Source organism: Tasmannia lanceolata, unplaced genomic scaffold, assembly GCF_043159265.1.
Source record: "Tasmannia lanceolata isolate RefF3 unplaced genomic scaffold, GAP_Taslan_0.1 ptg000003l, whole genome shotgun sequence".
NCBI lineage: Eukaryota > Viridiplantae > Streptophyta > Magnoliopsida > Canellales > Winteraceae > Tasmannia > Tasmannia lanceolata.
In genome coordinates this window covers 38,831,772-38,840,942 of record NW_027518680.1, presented here as the reverse complement: position 1 = coordinate 38,840,942, position 9,171 = coordinate 38,831,772, and positions in this window count along the sequence as shown.

Below are 9,171 nucleotides of genomic sequence, written 5' to 3'. Positions count from 1 at the left end.
TTTTGCCAGGTGTGATGCTGCTAACCGGTGCCGCTTTCTGCGCACAATAGGCTGAATGTGAAGGAATCTCCGACTCCACCAACCCGACGACCCCAGCATTTATCTCCGGCACAGACAGCAATGCTGAGGCTTCATTGATGGCATTGAAGACATCATGGATTGCAGTTATGGGGTGGTGAACTACTTCAGCTTCACTTACCCCTTCAGTAGGAGTATTTAAAGGAAGACCCAACTCTTCTTCGGAAACCATCTGCCCCACCGGAGAAGGAGAGGAGATTTTTGCAGAGTTCGGGTCGTCGTCAACTCTTTCCCGGGAGGCTAGAATCCAACGAATTGTGCCATCGATAGAGCTTTGGAGAGATAGTTCACTTCCGGGGCGTCCTTCAGACATGATCAGCATCCTACCCACTTCATATCTGAAACCCGCATAACACGACAAATCTACCTCCACCACCTGGCCTATTTTCCTCCCTATACGCTGAAAATTATCGGCGCACCATGCTTCAGGCGGAACTCCTTCTATTTTCCACCAAGAAGGCTTCCCCGCCTTAGGAAATTTTGTATCCCACTTCTGTAGATCTTCCAGAGGAGAATGGGATGGAGAGCACCAATCTCTGATTAAGTGAGATCGATTAGCGCCCGCTGGGATGGAAATTTGGATTTCTAAAGGAGCAATTTTATACACCACAGCTTCAGTCTGCTATTGCGAGAGAGCCAGTCTTCCAGCGCATCCAGATCACCATCCCACCCTTCCTTCATCTTCCCCCATAAGCCTAAGTCTGCATTACTAATAGACTTAAGGGGGACTACTTCAAGGTTGAAAGCTACACCTTCCGAAGTTGCAGGAAGCAACGGCTCCATTCTAACATTCTCTGCTTGAGGCGCTGTTGGTTTAGGAACAAGCCGCCTCCTCGCCACCGGATCCGCTGACTGTTCTTGGTGCCCTGGAAAATTGAAGTCCGAACTGGACCAGACTTTATGACACTTCCAACATCTAACCCTCCTTCGAAAATTCCCGAAAGCACATCTGCAACATCTCCAATCTCCCAGTTCTCTATTCTTTCTTTTGTGGAAGGCACTCTCCATTCGTCTTCCCTTCTTGCTTCGGACGGGTAGCCACTCCTCCTCTTCAGATCGGTGAGGCGAACTTCTCTACCCAACTGCCGGCTCAGAGCCAAACTTCTTCCAACCTCCTACAGAATCGCCCAAAAGGCCTGCTTCGGGGTTGATCCGCCTGACCCCAAGAGGGATCAAATTCGCCCCACTGGCCCATCTAGGGCGATCTCCCCCAACACCTCTCACCCCGACGGAGATCATAATTGTCACGAAATCCTCCTCCACTCTGCAAGATGTGCCGACCACCGAGCCGTGAGAATCCACCGGATTCTGGATCGGAAACCCACGCGGAGACCGAGATGGAGGAAGACACCGAATCTGAAGGAGCTGAAGAAGAAGAGGTAGAGGATATAGATGAGAAGAAGATCCCTCTCCCTGCAAAATTATCCTTGTACGAGAATCCTTTTGTAGATGGCGACCAGATTTAATGTCGAGAGGTCCACCTGGCCGGGTGCATAGTGACTTGTATGCTGTGACTATCGCCCAGCATACGAACTATGTCCGTTTTACACACAAGGTGTCCAGGTGTTGAGATACTAATGGTGCGGTGGCACTAGAAGGCGGGTATAGCCCTCACGGCTCCTACTTATAGTATCTCTCCGAGAGTAACCTGTATTGAGTGATTCCTGAATGACCGTCGGCAATCCGTGGTGCAATCGGCTGAGATTGGTGATGATGAATGGGCTATATAAAGACCAAAAATGGAAGAGATTATATGGGTTTGAGGGAGATGATCGGAGGGAACCGGAGAGGGTGGCTGTTGGGTCGGATTCGTCGGGGCTCCGGCTAAGCAACCGGAGAAGATGGATACCCTCTCTCTCTGCAAGTTTTTCCAGAAAAATGAAGAACTCCTCCCTTCTGCAATTTTCCTTCCTCCCTCTCTCTGTTTCTCTGAGCTGTGAAGAAAAATGAACTGGGTTTGGTAGTAGCAGTGGTGGTCGGAATTGGTTTGCCAAAATCGATGGAGACAAAGAGCCGAAATCTCTCCCTCTCTGCTCGGATCTTTATGCTCTTCTCAATCCTCCTTCCCGAATTATCCGATCCAAATATGAAGACCCAGAAGTTGATCTTGATGGTGAGGGTTTTAGAGGGTATTAATGGCGGCAAAACGAATTGGGTTTGCAGTGAAGGTGATGGCTGCAATGGCAGAGGATGATGGAAATGGAAAAAATGGGAGTGGGTTTAAGGTTGAAACAAAAGGATGGGGGATTGGCCGGATTCCGGCAATCCGGCCGGAGAAGAGGGGTTAATGATGGAGGTGGCTGATGGGAGATTTGCACAGAAGTGGGTTTCAAGTGAAAAACAGGGGGTAGTGAGGTGAATGGGTTTGTAGTGCTGAGAAAGGGGTTTCGGATCTTGGGGGTTCGTCGGAGAAGAAGGAGATCGTGGTGACCCTTAATAAATAATCTGAAAGCTTTCATTTCATGGTTTAAATGGTCTTGGAATTTTGTTTCAAGGACACTTATATATTTTTTGTCTGAACTCCCATTTTGAGAAGTAGGCATTAGTGTTTTTTTTTTCTTGTTATGTGGAATTCATTTTTTTTTTAAAAAAGAGAGTTCTTCCTGTTTAGTGTCCCTGGCCCAGAAAGTCAGCTGCAAGTTGAGATTCTTTTGGATTTTTTGTCAATATGGTGGTTCGTTCAAGAGTTAATAAAGTGCTTATTTCTTTTCAAAGCTGAAGATCTATTAGGTGTTGGGTATAATTTACCAAAATTTGTGATTTGAAAAACTATGGTATTATGCAATAGAGGAAAATAGATCTTCAGCTTTGTTTAATAGATCTTCAGCTTTGTTTGCTAGATCGACTTATATTAATCTGTCTTCAGTTTTGTTTCTTAGATCTGCTCTTGAAAATCTTCTCTTGGACTTTTTCTCACTCTAAAGATCCCAATCTGATTCTCCTCCAGATATTTTAAGCTTACCTGTTTTTGTGCCCATTTTTTTAGGAAAAATACGTAAGTATGTTTTTTTTATGTTCTTTTTTTTTTAATGGTTTCTACTGCTTGGTTACTAATTATAGCAACCAGCTATGTTCTATATACAATTCTGTAATGAATTATTTCCATTCATTGCAATTGTTATAAAAGTTCCTTTGTGAGTCTGTAGACTGTAGAATAAAGGTCTTTAAGAAACTGGTTTGTAAGTAAGAAATTCCAAACCATTTAATGACAAAGTGAGCGAATGCAATGGGACAAGTTTGAACATATTAAGATTGTTTCATGAGGCTAATTACTTATTAAGACACTGAATGTTTGCAATTCTTTATAAATTGAGTGGATGCAACTGTTGGATTCTTTTCGAAAACTTTTATTAGTTACAACAATTGCTTGATTTTTACTTATGGAATGATACGGTATTGCTCAAAACATAGAATTGGTTAGTATTTCCCTTTTAAATAGCATAAAGTTGTTCTTAGTGAAAGTTCTATTGGGTTGAGATGCTTGTTGGTTTTACGTCCATTACATAGCATACAATCCTCTATAGTATGACTACTTGAGTTTGTCTTAAAAAAAAAAAAGGATTCAACTTGTTATCCCTCTTCTTAAGACATTTGTTCTTCTTGGCTGATTGTTTTTAAAAAACAAAGAGATAGTTGAATAAGCTGTTGGATGTTAATTTTCGTAATCCATCATTTAGTGGTGTCTATCAAATGCTCACGTATGTATCTTTGAGTGTGAAATTAATTAATTCTTCTTTCTAATCAATTCCACACGGTTGGAAATAAATAATACTATCTTATTTGATCATACAGATATTGGGCATGCAGTAGTTTAGACTTTAGAATGAATGACCTTATGTTTTTTTTAGATTATTTGAGAATCTCTTCTCTTTATTCATTTCATTCATGGTCTGTACTGCATAGGTATTTGAAATAAATGATTTCATTAATATCATAATCTGATAAGTTTCCCTTGTTGATTCTATGAGTCGTTCATGATAAGCTTGTGGTAGAGATGGAATAATGCCATTGATTTTATAACTTCTATTTATTTTATTTTAGATTCAAGATGTTGATGAAAGTAGTTCAGAAGATCAAAGAGGAAGCACGAGTTCCTTGTGCTCGCTTGATACAGGTTACAGGTTGTATCTCCATTTGATGGACATATTCAAAATAAAGGGATTGTTTTTTTTAAAAAAAATTTATCTATATTTACCGACGGTCAAGACCGTCGGTGATTTCAACAATAAAAGTGCAGCCATATCCTATTCAACGACGTTTTGTGAGTGTCAGTCTTGTCACCGACGCTCCAAAAACGTCGCTGAATAGAATATTCACCAATGGTTAGTAACCGTCGGTGTACTTACCAACGCTCCAAAAACGACGGTAAATATACATATCCAAAGGCCCACTTGGGATTTAACGACGGTCGAGACCGTCGGTGTAATATTATATACACCGATGGTTTCTTAAACCGTCGGCGATTACCTAACAACAACGTTTGATTTTTATTTATAACGACGTTCATAAACGCCGGTATAAATGGTATCACCGACGTTTTTTTACTTCGGTATATACATTTAGGCACGGTAGCATCAGTGACGTTCACTAAAAGTGTCGGTGTAAGTTACACCGACATTCATCGGTATATACACCGACGGTCATGACCGTCGGTGAATATCCCTTTTCTTGTAGTGACCCTTTCAAAATGACAACATCCATCCCATGCAAACACGTAGTAAACTTGGAATAATCAAACCCATTCCCAAATATGCCTTTCTGACTCCCTCCATACCCATTGAACCCAAAACTGCAAAGTCTGCTCTTCAACACCCAGGATGGCGAACTGCAATGATGGAAGAGATGGTTTCACTTGCAGATAATCAGACATGGGATCTTGTACCCCCCACCTCACAAATGAATATAGTTGGCTGTCGATGGGTATTCAAGACCAAGTTACGGGCTGATGGTGGGCTTGAGTGTCTCAAAGTTTGGCTTGTTTCCAAAGGCTACAATCAACAAGAAGGAGTGGATTTTATTGAAACATTCAGCCCCGTAATTAAACTTGGGAGTATTTGTGTGGTTCTTACATTTGCTACAGTCAAAGGCTGGCCCATTCGCCAACTCGATGTTAAAAATGCCTTCTTACATGGGTATCTTCTTCAGCCCGTTTACATGCATCAACCTCTAGGTTTTATTGATCCTGCTCGGCCTCACTATGTATGCAAACTTAAACGGGCTCTCTACGGCCTCAAACAAGCTCCACGGGGCATGGTTCGACCGGTTTAGTGATTTTCTCCTTGGATACGGGTTTTGTTGTAGTGTAGCAGATTCCTCTCTCTTTGTGTATCGACACGGTGACGACACTATCATTCTTCTTCTTTATGTGGATGATATAATCTTGACTGGAAATACTCCGTCTTTACTTCATGATCTTATCATCACTTTGGGAAGCTCTTTCTCAATGAAAGATTTGGGGCCACTTCATTATTTCCTTGGTATTGAAGTCCATCACACACCCGATGGTCTCTTTTTATCCCAATCTAAGTATGCAATTGATCTCCTGGATCGCGCTATGATGAAATCATGTAAGAGTATCTCTACACCTATGGCGGCCAAATTTTCAACTACAAGAGGTACTCATGAGCCCCATCCAAACATCACTCAATACCGCAGTATTGCTGGTGCACTCCAATAGCTTACCATGACTAGACCAGACTTATCATTTGCGGTTAATAGTGCCTACCAACACATGCACAACCCAACAGTTGGTCACTTTCAACTAGTCAAAAGAATCTTAAGATATGTTCGGGGTACTCTACATCTCGGGTTGCACATTCTTGCTCACAGTTCCCTACATTTATATGCCTTCTCTGATGCTGACTGGGGCGGCTGCCGCACTACTAGGAGATCCACAACCGGTTTTTGTACTTTTCTCTGGTCGAATTGTATATCTTGGTGTGCCAAAAAGCAGTCTACCGTCGTTCTATCTAGTGCAGAGGCTGAGTATAGTGCTATGGCCTCGGCCTCTACCACGGCCGAGCTAACATGGCTTTCCTTCATCCTTCGAGATATCGGCTTCCCTCACTCTCAGCCGTTTACACTCTTCTGTGACAACCCGAGTGCTCTTCATATGACCATTAATCCAGTCTTTCATGCTCGCACCAAGCATATTGAGATCGACTACCACTTTGTATGGGAGAAGGTAGCCCTCGGTTCTTTGGTCACAAAGTTTGTTCCATCCCAGAATCAACTAGCCGATATATTTACAAAGCCTCTATCTCGAGATGTCTTCATTAAGCTACGTACCAAACTTGGTCTGTGGTGTTGACCCCAGCCCAGTTTGTGGGGGAGTATAGAAGATTATAATCAAGGTGCTAAAAAAGGAAAGTGATATACAAGATTATAATGGAGGTACTGAAATGGAAAGTAATGGTAGCCTATGTGATCCTGGGATTCACGGTAACAATTAAGGATGTAATTGTTGCTTGAGAAGACTTGCCCAAGTTGTCCTTTTGATTAAGGCAACAGATCTTGCATCATCAAGACTTGCAGAAGCTGTCCTTGTTTATTAAGACAACAGATCTTGCATCAACAAGACTTGCACAAGCTGTCCTTGTTTATTAAGGCAATATACCCTGTATCACATAAATCATAGAAAAAGTATTACCTAAGAGAGGATCCTTGATTGAATATTGTATACCAAATAGGATATCTAAATATGCTTGAATCATTTTGTAAAATCTATAACTGTAGCAATACACATATGTTCTCTATCCATCAAGCAAAGGGTGAGAGAACTTCTTCTCAAGTTCTAGTTGTTTTAGTCTTCTCTGAGCTTCTTAAATTTCTGTTTTTCTTTAAAATTGACCCATCTTTTGGGTTCCCCCACTACCACAATCTCTCTCTCGTTCAAACCCAAGCCCACTGAGACTACACACTACTCTATAGTTTTACCTTATTAATTAAAAGTCGAAGTGTATTCAACCCAACTTAAAATTGAATTTTGCTGTATTAAGTACATGTATTTGTATCGATAAGATGGATTTTACTTTGTCATGCTATCATTATGTTGCTACTAACTTGCAAGGACAGGCTAAATGCATGCTTGATGGTCTTAGTTAGGTAATATAAACTGTGGGTGTGCTGAACATTTGTATTGAAGAAACCAGCAAGGTGATGATTGATATGCTGAATGACAATACAGACAGGGTGATGATAAATTTGCAGCCCCTGTAGGATAATTCGCACCCCTTTAGAAGAGGGTATGAGGCATATTTGAATGCTTTTTAATGTCAATTCACGTTAAACGGGTGTGAATTATCCTACAGGGGTGCGAATTATCATTGCCCTAAAGACCTTTCCTGGCCTATTAATTTTGCTCCGCAGGAATTGCACTCTCTTGTCCTATAACTGAAGCGAATAATGTCTCATCAATATGAGAGGCCAATCCAGTTGCTCAATCTTTCACCAACTGTGCTGGTGATATAAATCTAATAGTGCATGGTTGATCAGCCACTCCAATCCCTCAAGGGGTTAGGATATATGGATCTCAAAATGGTGTGGTTATGTACGCAGATTTTGGTCTAATGTATTGTCTCTATGCCTAAGACATTGGACGAACAGTAAGCACATCGGATTGGTTACAATGAGTAATTACGTGCTCATCAAAAGGGAAAGAGGTGCTATGCTTCCCAAGTCACATCTTCGCTAAAGCCTCTCGATGTGGAACTGGCTGTTAGAGAGTCATACCGGTGCTAAGTTCATTATTTCTCCTCTTAAACACTGGGGGCACACATTGTATGAATGGGTAGACTGGTGGTCCAAGAAGGTAGCGGCCCACTTGTTGAGTGAGAGATCTTTCTACTAAATCTGGGCTGCGTTAAGATTTGACAACTTATTTCTTTCAAGTATTCGATGAAAGTAATTCTAGTACACTCTTGGGTTTCGTGGTCAGGTGGGGTGTCTCCTCTTGTATTTTTTTACCTAATGATTAAAATTTATGATTCCACCATAGGTCTAGATAAATTCTGGATTAAATAAAAGTACATGTATGGTGCCAACCTCGGTCCTTAAATGGGACCCTTTATGGTCCTTTCTCTTTCAAATTTATCTATTGACCATACGCTTTTTTGTTGTCAGAAGCACGTCGTAAGTTCACCACATCCGCGAGAATCTAAGGGTTTGGGCTAGAACTTCGAACATATATACTTCGGTCTAGTATTTCAAAGTATATAGTTAAGTGATGTCTATGCGGATAATATAGAGCATACATGGGTTTCGGCAGTACGAGTTCAAATATTAAACCACGATGGGCTGAGACCTACACCAATTTAAAATTGGGGGTGAAAGGGAGGACATCCTATTTCACATACTTTAAGCCCACATGTGGGCCGAAGCGAGCCATATATTCACAAGGTATCTAATGGGACCATCTAATCTTAGCCCCTATCCACGAGTGACAGCGAAGCCTTGGTGAATCACATCATTACATGTCAAAAAGTAGCATGTGTTTCTTACTGATGAGTCCCACAATCTCCACCAAGCCCACGCTTAGGGTGGGGCCCATCTTTTTAGACCTCATATTTTAATGGCGTGGGTGATGTGGATCTAGAGGGAATCAGCGGAAGAAAAAAATATATACATATGAAACTTCAAAAATTTATGGCAAGAAGCAATAATTTTCATGAAGTTTATGAGGAAAATTCGAACAAGATCCGAAGTATTGAATACTCCACATAAAAGAGATAGAAGATGATCCTACATTGTATGCAAGTAGAAAGAGCGAGGGAAAGTAGACCCATTACAAAATCCGGAGACTTTCCTAGCTCTCTACCACATCTTCTCCTCTAAGATCCCACCAAATGCCTGATGGGGCTGAAAAAATCACTGAAATATCCCAAAAATACCTCCTGAGCCTTTTTGTCTTCCCCACTTAGTCAGTGAGGGCTTTTTTGTCCTTCAAGTTAAGCGTAAGTTATGGCTTCTTTTGAGAGGCTATAAATACATTCTTTTGTTAGTTTTGTGTAGAGAAAACCTTAACCTATACGTTTCTACATCCCCAAACGTGGAGTGCGTGGGGAGGAGAGAGGAGAAGCGGATTTCCAAGCCATA